Source organism: Schistocerca cancellata, chromosome 5 (genome assembly GCF_023864275.1).
Source record: "Schistocerca cancellata isolate TAMUIC-IGC-003103 chromosome 5, iqSchCanc2.1, whole genome shotgun sequence".
In the NCBI taxonomy this organism is placed as follows: Eukaryota; Metazoa; Arthropoda; class Insecta; order Orthoptera; family Acrididae; genus Schistocerca; species Schistocerca cancellata.
This window is the reverse complement of record NC_064630.1, coordinates 288,303,018-288,315,670: the sequence shown is the minus strand read 5'-3', so window position 1 is coordinate 288,315,670 and position 12,653 is coordinate 288,303,018.

The window sequence follows — 12,653 nt, the reverse complement described above, 5'->3', positions numbered from 1 at the left end:
GCGCAAAGAAGCCAGCAAAAGAAACAGACGCTACGTTTACGTTGAGGAAGTAGGGTAGCACTTCAATCGAGGCTACGACTTAGTAACATCTTTACCATGCGAAACAATCGTTACATCGCATTAGGCGAATCTATGGGAACTACACAAGATCCTACCGAATCTGAAGGAATATTCTTCCAAGAAAATAATTTACTAATGAACGACGGTAGCAATTTTTTACTTGCAAGTGACACCAGGGGACCGAATGAAAGAATACTGATGTTTACCAACGTAAAGGGAAAAGTGTGTATACCAACTACGAATCATTCTTTGTCGTTGGAACGTTCAGGAGTTCGAGAAAGCAGTTTGGAGAGTTGTTTATTCTCCACGCTGACTTTAATCGTCCTTGGGGCGAAACAAAAACCATACCATTTGCTTACACTAGGCTGCCAAATAAACCAAGAATGGACAGAGTAAGGAATGTAGAGATTAGAAGGACCTCAAACAAAAAAGTATGAGAGAAGAAATTGAAAGAATGAGATTAAGATGGTATGGGCATGTTAAAAGGATGCATGGGCAGAGACTCCCATAAATTATGGAAGAACTAAAGATGGATGGGAAAAGAAATAGAGGGCGCCCAAGAACACGGTGGAAAATGGGAGTGAGAATGTCTGTTGAACGGAGAGGTGTGACCTGGCAGCAAGTTGAGGAAGAAAAGTGATGGGAGGACCGAGCCAAACGGAGAGGACTCGTCAGCACCCAGACCCGGCAGTAGCTGGAGCGGGATTCGGATATAGATAGATAGACAATGCTGTACTCCAGACGTACATCCTCAGAAATTTCTTCCTGAAATTAAGGCCGGTTTTTGATATTAGTAGAATTCTCTCGGCCAGATATGACTTTTTTGCCATAGCGAGTCTGCTTTTGATGTCCTCCTTGCTCCGTCCGTCATTGGTCTCGTATTTTCAGAATCTCGAACAGCTTGCACCATTTCATATTGTCGAACGCTTGTTCCAGGTCAACAAATCCTATGAAAGTGTCTTGATTTTTCTTTAGTCTTGCTTCCATTATTAGCCGTAACGTCAGAATTGCCTCTCTCGTCCCTTTACTTTTCCTAAAGCCAAAATGATCGTCACCTAGCGCATTCTGAATTTTCTTTTCCATTCTTCTGTATATTTTTCTTGTAAGCAGCTTCGATGCATGAGCTGTTAAGCTGATTGTGCGATAATTCTCGCACTTGTCAGCTCTTGCCGTCTTCGGAATTGTGTGGATGATGCTTTTCCGAAATTCAGATGGTATATCGCCAGGCTCATATATTCTACACACCAACGTTAATAGTCGTTTTGTTGCCACTTCCTCCAACGATTTTAGAAATTCTGATGGAATGTTATCTATCCCTTCTGCCTTATTTGACCGTAGTCCTCCTAAGCTCTTTTAAATTCCGATTCTAGTACTGGATCCCCTATCTCTTCTAAATCGACTCCTGTTTCTTCTTCTATCACATCAGACAAATCTTCACGCTCATAGAGGCTTTCAATGTATTCTTTCCACCTATCTGCTCTCTCCTCTGCACTTAACAGTGGAATTCCCGTTGCACTCTGAATGTTACCACTGTTGCATTTAATGTCACCAAAGGTTGTTTTGACTTTCCTATTTGCTGAGTCTGTCCTTCCGACAATCATATCTTTTTCGATGTCTTCACATTTTTCCTGCAGCCATTTCGTCTTAGATTTCCCTGCACTTTCTATTTACTTCATTCCTCAGCGACTTGTGTTTCTGTATTCCTGATTTTCCCGGAACACGTTTGTACTTCCTCCTTTCATCAATCAGCTGAAGTATTTCTTCTGTTACCCATGGTTTCTTCGCAGCTACCTTCTTTGTACCTATGTTTTCCTTCCCAACTTCTGTGATGGCCCATTTTAGAGATGTCCATTCCTCTTCAACTGTACTGCCTACTGCGCTGTGCCTTATTGCTGTGTCTATAGCGTCAGAGAACTTCAAACGTATCTCGTAATTCCTTAGTACTTTCGTATCCCACTTCTTTGCGTATTGATTCTTCCTGACTAATGTCTTGAACTTCAGCTTACTCTTCATCACTACTATATTGTGATCTGAGTCTATATCTGCTCCTGGGTACGCCTTACAATCCAGTATCTGATTTCGGAATCTCTGTCTGACCATGATGTAATCTAATTGAAATCTTCCCGTATCTCCCGGCCTTTTCCAAGTATACCTCCTCCTCTTGTGATTCTTGAACAGGGTATTCGCTACTACTAGCTGAAACGTGTTACAGAACTCAATTAGTCTTTCACCTCTTTCATTCCTTGTCCCAAGCCCATAATCTCGTGTAACCTTTTCTCCTACTCCTTTCCCTACAACTGCATTCCAGTCGCCCATGACTATTAGATTTTCGTCCCCGTTTACATACTGCACTACCCTTTCAATACCCTCATACACTTTCTCTATCCGTTCATCTTCAGCTTGCGACGTCGGCATGTATACCTGAACTATCGTTGTCGGTGTTGGTCTGCTGTCGATTCTGATTAGAACAACCCGGTCACTGAACTGTTGACAGTAACACACCCTCTGCCCTACCTTCCTATTCATAACGAATCCTACGCCTGTTATACCATCTTCTGCTGCTGTTGATATTACCCGATACTCATCTGACCAGAAATCCTTGTCTTCCTTCTAAGCACTCAGCTTGGAAAAGCAAATTTATGATAAAACATGTTAACATTTTAACAAAAAATAAATGTTGCTACGAGACTCATACCCATTAAAAGGCACCGGCACCAAAACGTTTCACTTTCCTGCTTATACGAGGCTTTTTTTTGAATAAAAATCTATTCCCAGTCTTCTTGAGGAGGTGCTGTTGTAGGAATGTCGGATTGTAAGCCAAAGCCTGTTTACTTGGACCTCTCTGACTTTACTGAACGGGAGTTAAGTGTTTTCAGTAAATTTACATGTTCATAGTCAACAAGCAAAGTAATTGATTTCCAACGACTGGCTAGCAATTGCTTCGCTTTATTTTCCTGGATGTCTTGCAACTGGTTTATCCCAGTTTGAGTCCATGCCAAGCTAGGAGTAAAGATGTTTCTGTTTGATGGTGATGCAAATCATAAATTACCTTTCGCATCTTTCGATGTGCCACAGCCCCTGACAAAGTCAGTTTCGGAAACATTTCTTAAACGCACTTATAATTCGAATACAGCCCAGCTGTTTTGGCATCTAAGAATAAACACTGCAAAGATGTGAAATAGTAGTTGTTTTCCAAGAATAGAAGTTTTGGGGGGTAGTCTCCCCGTATGATGGAGAGTAGCTGTTCTTAAAGAAAATAAAATTAACTTCCTGGTATTGTTAGGAACTCCAAAGCCGTCAGACACATTAACATGTACGCATCACTGCCGGACGCCTAGTCTACATGTATGCGATGGTGTCTTGATAATCTTAGTACTCTATTAATGTGCATCAAAACTTTGAAAACGACGAAAAAATTCAATTTGCTACAACATTACTGTAGACTTTCATGCAAAAGATTTTGGAGACTTGGAAGACGAGCAGGCCGCTGTGGCCGAGCTGTTCTATGCGCTTCGGTGCCGGAACCGCGATGCTGCTACGGTTGCAGGTTCGAATCCTGCCTTGGGCATGGATGTGTATGATGTCTTTAGGTTAGTTAGGTTTAAGTAGTTCTAAGTCTAGGGGACTGATGACCTGAGATGCTAAGTCCCATAGTGCTTAGAGCCATTTGAACCATTTGGAAGACGAACACCAAGGGGCGATGTGCAGGAATCTAAGAAACTAACTCCATTTTTAAGCATTATGACTAAGGACAGTATTCGTCATGCGGAAGCAGAGAAGCAAATGTCTCAATAATTTTCCCAACATTTTTACTATCAAAATACGTTTCCATTTTGAGAAGCAACACTGATCGAATCTAAAGATAGATCAAGTTACCATACTGCTTTTCAGGTCGCGAAGGTTGATTTTCGGGTTATGTTGATAGTATGGAAACTCTGCTACAGCCAGAGCTTATGCACCTACTGTGTGATTTTTACGTGATTAGTTTCATAGCAAAATTAGTCTAGTAGACCTCTTATTACTGAAGTAAAGCTTCGTGACTTCCTAAGTCTGTAGCTACGATTTTTAGAGTCACATGTAAATGCTGCTTTTTTACGCAATGAAGAGAACGAAATGCATCACATAAGCCTATTGGCAGACTTCTACTTAAGAGAATACTTGAAAAGTGGAACCAGACATTAATCCTTTAGTGAAAAGCAAAATAAATGATAATCGTTGACATTCTGTGTTTTATGTTTAGCGTTTAAATAAAACTGTAACGAAGTGTAAAATTGTCAATTTAAATTTCTTCCTAAAACGGCAGTCGTCATAAAGCTGTCACATTCGCAAGATTCTCACTTAATTGCCATTCCATCCCCTACCCTCCCCCATTCTTTTCATCATCAAGATATGAAAAAGAGATATTTAATTTCATTGTCAGTTCTGATTAATCCAACAGTCTTATACACTGCATTCGGATTATGGAGGACAACGGTTCAAACCAGCGTCCGACCATCCTGATTTAGATTTTCTGTGATTTCCCTAAATGGTTCCATTGAAAGGGCACGGCCGACTTCCTTCCCCATTCTTCCCTAATCTAATGGTACCGATGACCTCGCTGTTTCATCCCCTCCCTCAAATCAACAACAGTCTTAAAAATAAATTTGCCAAGAAATACGTTAATGAGCCACCTTGACGCTATACGTGGTTTCTCACTGCTGTGGTGTTAGCGCGAGCTAGCTCGCACGAGCAGCTGCGTTGAACTGCTAGACTTCTTAGCGTGCCTGTACCCGTGAAAAGCTGGTTAGGCTGGCAAGAGTCCCACGCTCCGTGCAAGTGTCACTCCGTGCAAGAGTTCCAACCCCTCAGCGGAATCCATGAAAACTGCGGCCAGTGAAATTTGCCTCAAACATAAATCTATGAAATCTGCGCCCAATATGTGCTTCCCCTACATGGTCCGACTGTGCACAGTAGCCGCCTGTCTGCCTTAATACCGCTCTAAACCGTCGTAAAGTTGACATCATACGACTCGTGTATTTCTGTGACAATAATTCCGATATGGAAATTTGAACGATCATTCACGGTAAGCCAGGTTGCCACTTTGAAGGTTGCTCTTACGTAGTGAAGAGAACGAAAGAAGACTGGACTGTGACGTGGTGCTGTTCAGGTCAGAAAGAAAACCAACAAATGACTGCCAAGGGACCACTGGCCAGCGCTTATATCAGTCGAGGATCAATGTGGAGCTCCGAGTGACACTCGGTTGGAAGTATGGAAGACTTTGAACGCTGTGTAGAAAGGGGCACGAGAGGAAGAGACTTCTATTTCCAAAATACGTTCAGAGGAGAAGTGTTTCCTGCATAATCGAGAATAAGATTTTGTGACTGAAATGCCAGAGCAGCAAGCAACGAAGCGTATTTTGGACTACTAGCTGGCAAAATCAGAGGAAATGAGCGAGATACCCTAATAAGAGAAGAAACTGACCTCAGAGCAGTGTTACTTGCGTGAATGATGGCAGCAGTTTTCTGTTAAGCTATGACAAATTAGGAGAAAGGATAATAGCTTTTAGTGGAAGAGCACGGAGGGACGCTCTAAGAAGTAAACAAGACTTTTTATGGTACGTTCAAGTGCTGTAGCAAACAGTTTTCGCAAATATACACCATTCACCCAGATAGGAGTTGGGAGTATAAATGATGAGACAATCGTTACTGCCAAGCACATGAAAAGACACACACATTCGTCTTGATGTGGAAAATATTCCAAAATATTCCAGAACGGAAACCTGCAAATGAGACTGTAGATTAGAGATTTCTGCGATAGAAATTGTACTACCGGTAGCCGAAGAGCATGAATGTCATTTCCACATGAAAAGGTCTCTCTGGAGAAAAGCGCATGACCTAGAACGTACTCATGAATGCAACGAAAATGAAGAAGAGAGACATCAAAGTCGCATGTGTGGTGCGCTGGCGTTTCTACGGTCTGAAGGTGTTATAGCTGGCTCGACATACAATCAGAGGCATCAGATCCCCCCCCCCCCCCCCGCGCTTTCCAAATTTTTTGACGACTTAGTAGATAGATGGTTGGAAAATGTAACAAACCCCATCAACCTTCGGAGATGCTACAAGCGGCGCCATCCAAAGACCAACACCTTAGCGGTTTACATCACAAAATTAATAAATGCTTGCTACACCAAATCCTAAAATCAGTGACGTAATTAAACGACTCTAAAGGGAAGCAGTAAATGGTGAGGGCGCGTTAATGAGGGTAGAACTCAGTACGGAAGGTAAACGAAAGAAGAACAAACTGCAGAGACTTTTATTTTGTCACCCCTCCCCCCACCCTCCCGGGCCACCCACCACCCAGATTACCAAGAACACAAGAGCATAAAAATCACTTAGCAAACAGATTTTTATGCATGGCACCGATTATCTAAAACCCATTGAAAACTAATATTTTAACTAATTATTGAGTAAGCACAACAAGTAACAGATCTCATTAGTGACAGGTGATTAGTACATAGCCTACAACTTCTTCTTTCGTTGCCAGATGCAAATCTTGAGAATGCCTCAACAATATCAGTATCTTTAGCTAGTTCATTTTTTATGGTGTACCTGCTAAATTAGACAGCCGGGCTTGACTCATAGTAGACCCGAGATAATTCTTAATTTATCCATCTTTCGGAAAAAAAAGTATATTCTTGCGTAACGCTATCGAACCACACGAAGTTAAGAAAAATATTAACACCGAAATAAAGTTGAGAATAGTCTCAAAAAAAAAAAAAAAACAATCTTAGACGTGAAATTTGTGCACGGATAGTGTCTTCAGGAATCTCGTGCCGGCCGGGGTGGCCGAGCGGTTCTAGGCCCTACAGTCTGGAACCACGCGACCGCTACGGTGGCAGGTTCGAATCCTCCCTCGGGCATGGATGTGTGTGATGTCCTTAAGTTAGTTACGTGTAAGTAGTTCTAAGTTCTAGGGGACTGATGATCTTAGAAGTTAAGTTCCATAGTACTCAGAGCCATTTGAACCAGGAATCTCGTGGCAGCTGTAAACTGCTTTTTGTAAAATAGTGGGAAGTTTGGTTTCTGAAGTTTTAATCAAATGATTATGATCTGAAACAGCATTTGATATTCGTTCCATGGCTTTGCAATGTGTGTCGATTTCTTGTTCAAAGTTATCTATGCAATTGTAGCATTGACGTTCTAAGTTGCAGGATGTGTCAAAGAATGTAACAAATAGACATGCCTCAGGGCCTCCTATATTTCAATAGCTGGTACATTGATCTGAAAGTAAGGCCAACGTGATTATCCAAGTTAAAAAATGTCTCACCATTGCAACATTGGTAATGGAGAACTTCTACGTTTTTTGGAATAAGAAGTGCATCCTAAAATGTACACCATATCTCCTTTTGGTTTTGATCACATTTTCAATAGCGCAATATCAGTGATCCTGACCTTTGTCCTTCCGGAAAATGAGTTACAAACGCTTTGTTTCGTAACTATATTGCAGTAAAAGGGAAAAATACGCGATGACATTCAAAAGCAACTGAAAATCGTAACGGTCTCATGAAATTGCAAAAGTAAGCCCTTTACATAATTTATTGTTATCATAAACGACAAAATTTATTACTGCTCGCTCTCTCAAAAACTAATTACGCAACGTACTTTAATAATTCCGAGCACACAATAGCATGTTACTGTGTTTTGAAAAGACCTGACATTCAGTGGATGCAGGAAAGCAAAGTATAAAATTTCCGTTGAAAGGAGGAACTTCTGTGAATATGACAATATCAGCGTTCGCTTGAAGGGTTTTGAGATTTGATGCAGTAAAAACTGTCGGGTTATTAACAGAGTATATTCACAGGTTGTCCCAAACCTTTCTGACATCTCGATCACTGCTCCCAGAGTACATTTTATTACTTTCGTAATACTAAATTGTTACATATATGTGAAGGTCAATGCTGGTCAGTTCCAAATTTCACAAATATTATATTAGCTTACTAAGACTATTACTTACCTCATGAATACGATGAAGTAGAGAGTCATCAACCTTTGTTAATGAATACCTCTTTCATCTGGAAACTGATTTAGCTCCATAAAATCCTTCTCGGTCTCACACAGTTTGTAGTCTGAGACATTAACTGCAAAGAACGAATCTAGAGTAAAGGACGAGTACTACACAATAAAGACTTCTCTTGTTTGTAAAAACCACATCCAAAGCTAAGAACGTGATTGGCGAGATAGTGAACTGAGTCATAATTTTGTTAGGATCTGAATAGCAGAGAATTCCATCGTGGGTATATAACGCAAGATATTGCTTACAATTGATTCTTCTCCCTCAGAGAATATTTAGGTAATCGTTAGGGAAGAAGTAACCTATAGTCGTGATAAAGTAGAATAAATATCATAAGTAGTTGAAATATTCCTCAGTCTGACAATAGTATATCAACAAAAATATTCCGCGTAATGATTCTAGAGATCTAAAAAGCATCCAAGAGGATGTGCGAGATTCTTTTAAGCATCCTTTCTGAAAATTAACATGTCCATTTCGGAAACAGGCTCTTGACGATAGAATTGTAGATCTTCTAGGAACTGACAGACTCGAGCTTGTTGATTCATTTACAGAAGAGAAGATGATCAGCGACCACAATATTGGCATAGAATCAATAGCTATAGGGGTTAAATAAAATATAAGGACAGTTAGGGAAATGGGCTTTGTCATGGCATCGTGTAGTCGCAACTGGTTTTCTTCGGCTGAAAACGATGGGTGGGAAATTAGTCGACACTCTGCAACAACACGACGCCACAACTCGGCTGACAATCCGAGAAGATATTATCAATCAAATTCTCCGTGTAGGCCACTTTTCCCATATACGTAGGAAAATTTTTTGTACCATGGTGAAAAACCACCTTCAGTTGCATGATAAATATATTTCATTCTCTGTCCTATTTGGTCGTCTACAGGTTGTCATGTGAACTAAGGAAATAAATATGTATCCTTGAAGATGTGGCTCTAAGGCCAGGGAACCAGTTGGTTCATAAATATTATTTTATCATAAGGCTGAAGCAGTGGTTTTCGTCTTGTATGATTTCTACAGCTATGCATGCCCACGACAGCAAATTTTCTGCAAAATATTTTGAATTAGCAAGTGTGATGGGAAATAGAGCAGTGAATAATATTCCTACCTGAAACACAAGTAGACGAGTATATGGCGAGCAAGGTTGTAAGGCCGGATGGTGTGGCCGAGCGTTTCTAGGCGCTTCAGTCTGGAACCGCGCAACGGCTATGGTCGCAGGTTCGAATCCTGCCTCGGGCATGGATGTGTGTCATGTCCTTCGGTTGGTTAGGTTTAAGTAGTTCTAAGTTCTAGGGTATTGATGACCACAGATGTTAAGTCCCATAGTGCTCAGAGCCATTTGAACCATTTTTTAAGGTTGTAAGGGACAGGAAAAGCAGGCCGGGCTTTACAACTCGTGCTAGAAGGTTCTTACGAGACTGAATAGAGCTTCCGCGTAGATGTAAACGAATTCAACATCTAGTCAAGAGAACCTGATGAAATCCAGACTGATCATGATAACAATGTGGGAATTGCCCAATTAATTGGAAACTGCAACTCTGACGTCCATGTGACTAAAACGCCCAGTACGTTCTCGTTTTATATAAATTTAGTAAATTGACCTTTCAATCACCAAAAGAGAATATGATAGACGAAATCCGAAATACGGTGCCTACAGAAGAAAGCCATAGAGATTCAGTCAAGAATGACTTGCGAAATTACAAATCCAGAGGTAGTCTACACGGAATATAAAGTATTCTAAATTATTGGGCAATAAAATTGCAACACCATGACACGGCCAGCACAAACGTCAAATTGGAATGACGAGTACAACTCGTTCAGACATGTAAAGGATCGGAATTTTAGAAGAGCCGCACAAAGCAGGTAAATGTAACGCACAAGGCATCTGTATGTTGATTCTTCTTGACATAATCGAGTTATGTCTAGTATAAGAAAAGGAAAGATATACTAGCATGCGCCGGATATCGATTCCCATCAGCACCGTGACCTATGGTGTTAGCAATTTATCGTTTCACTGTATTATTACTCCCAATCATCAGGGTCTCACTACTGTCATGATAATATGAAATCAGTTATTTCAGGGTACCCACACTCAATACTTCAACAGTTCCCGCCCAACTAGAAGGTGAGAAAGACCTGCGCTTACAATGATGCTCCCTACGGCAACACTGGTCACAAGAGGGGCACCTCATCGTCTGTTCAGGCGATTGCCTCGGTGTGTCCTCATGTGAAGACTCCTAGGAAAACGAAATTTGGCAGATTGCATATGTCATCGTCATGGGATCACTGCCCATTGTGTGACGTGATGCGTGGCGTCATTGGGTCGTTATCATCAGTAGGTACTGGGAGATGAAGAAGCTTGCACAGGATAGAGTAGCATGGAGAGCTGCATCAAACCAGTCTCAGGACTGAAGACCACAACAACAACAACATATTTGGACAACAGGCGGTGTATTACTGGTACGTTAAGGCTAGTGACTGTGTACTACTTTCGATATCTGCGTGACGTTATCTTTCGTGAAATAACGATAGACTGCGTGTTATCCATGTCCTCCTGATCTAGAGGGTTGTCTTGGCCAGCACGTTTCCCATGTCTCCCACTCTCTGAAAACATACGGTAATTTGTTGCCAGGAGACAGACATACCACCACTCTCCAACCAGTACAACTGATGAATTCTGAATACAGTTGAAGCAACATGCAATGACGCATTCATAGCTACATCCGAGCCCATATCGTGTCGGTGCCCTGTCGCATTACAGCCACGGATTAAAAAGTGTGTAAGACAGGAATGCAGCGTTTCACCACTACTATTCAAAAAGCAATGACGAATATAAAAGAACTATGCAAGAATGGAATTAAACTTCATGGTGAAAGAATATCAGTTATAATATTCGCTGATGACATTGTATTTGTCAGTGACAGTAAACAAGCGTTACAGTATCCGCCGAACAGAATTAACAGTCCAATTAACAAAAAATATGAACTGAGGGTAGTTCGAAGAATGTAGAAAATAATGAGAAGTAGCAGAAATGAGAATAGCGAGAAACTTAAGTAGAAGGGATTCCTTTATATACACAGCAAAATATCACACGATGGACGGGACAAGCAGGATATACAAAGGAGACTAGCAATGGAGAAAAGGACAACCCTAACCTTAACGTTAGGAAGAAATTACTGAGAATGGATGTTGGTGAAACTTGGACTGCTGGAAAGAAAGGAAAAGAAGACAACTGAAGCATCTGAGATACGGTGCTACAGAGAAATGTTGAAAATTACGTGGACTGGTGAATTAAGGAATGAGGAGGTTCCCAGCAGAATTGGCAAGGAAATGAGTATAAGAAAACCGCTGACAAGAAGAAGTGACAGATTGATGGGTCATTTGTTAAGATAACAGGGAAAAATTTGCATGATACTAGAGGTAACTGCAAAGGGTTTAAGCTGTAAAGCAAGACGGAGATTTGAATATATGCATTAAATAATTGAAGATATAGATTGCAAGTGCTACCCTGAGATGGTGAGGCTGACACAGGTGGACCGCATAAGACAGTCGACTGGAAAAAGAGAACCGTATTGAAGCCTTGGTCTTCCTCTACTTTTTGTAGCAGCCAAACTTACGATTCAGTCACTTTTCAGAGTGGCTGCTATGAGCTGATCAGTTTTATTCGTCAAGTTGTAACACATATTTATTCCCACCATATCTATTGATCACCTCCTTAACAGCTAATTATTTGATCAGCATTCTTCTGTACCGACACATTTCCAAGTTTTTATTCTCTAAACGTCTCAATCGATTACTGTTTACTTTTCGCTTCAAATGGCTCAAATGGCTCTAAGTACTATGGGACTTAACATCTGAGATCGTCAATCCCCTAGACTTAGAACTACTTAGACCTAACTAACCTAAGGACATCACACACATCCAGGCCCGAGGCTGGATTCGAACTTGTGACCGTAGCAGCAGCACGGTTCCAGACTGAAGCGCCTAGAACCGCTCGGCCACATCAGCTGGCACTTTTAGCTTCCGAAGACGGCCACACTGCAGACAAATACTTACAAAAAGTCTTCCTAGTGCTTCAATTTATATTCAATATCAAAGGATTTCCCATTTTCGGAAAGTCATTCTTTTCTGCGTTTTGCACACTCGAGTCACATTAATGTGACCACCTACGTTCGACCTCAAGGTACGTTAATCACTCACAGACGGCAGGTGGTAGAACTAGAAGTGGATGATTTGTAATCCATTTTGGAGGGACGTGAGAAATCAGTGCAGTCGGATTTTGTAATCCGATAACGAAGCGGTTTATCTGAAGTCCGAAAGGCCATAATCATTGTATTTCGGGTCAATGTTAGAAGTATTTCCGAAACGGCTAAGTTTGTAAATTATTGGTTTGTCGCCGTGCATGACAAAATGGCGCTATCAAACGGCGCCATGCAACTGTGATTCACCAAGGCCGACAGATGACGATAGTGAACGACAGCTGCGGACATGTGTACGGATGAAAAGACGTGCAAAAGTTGAGCAGCTGATCGCCCAGGTG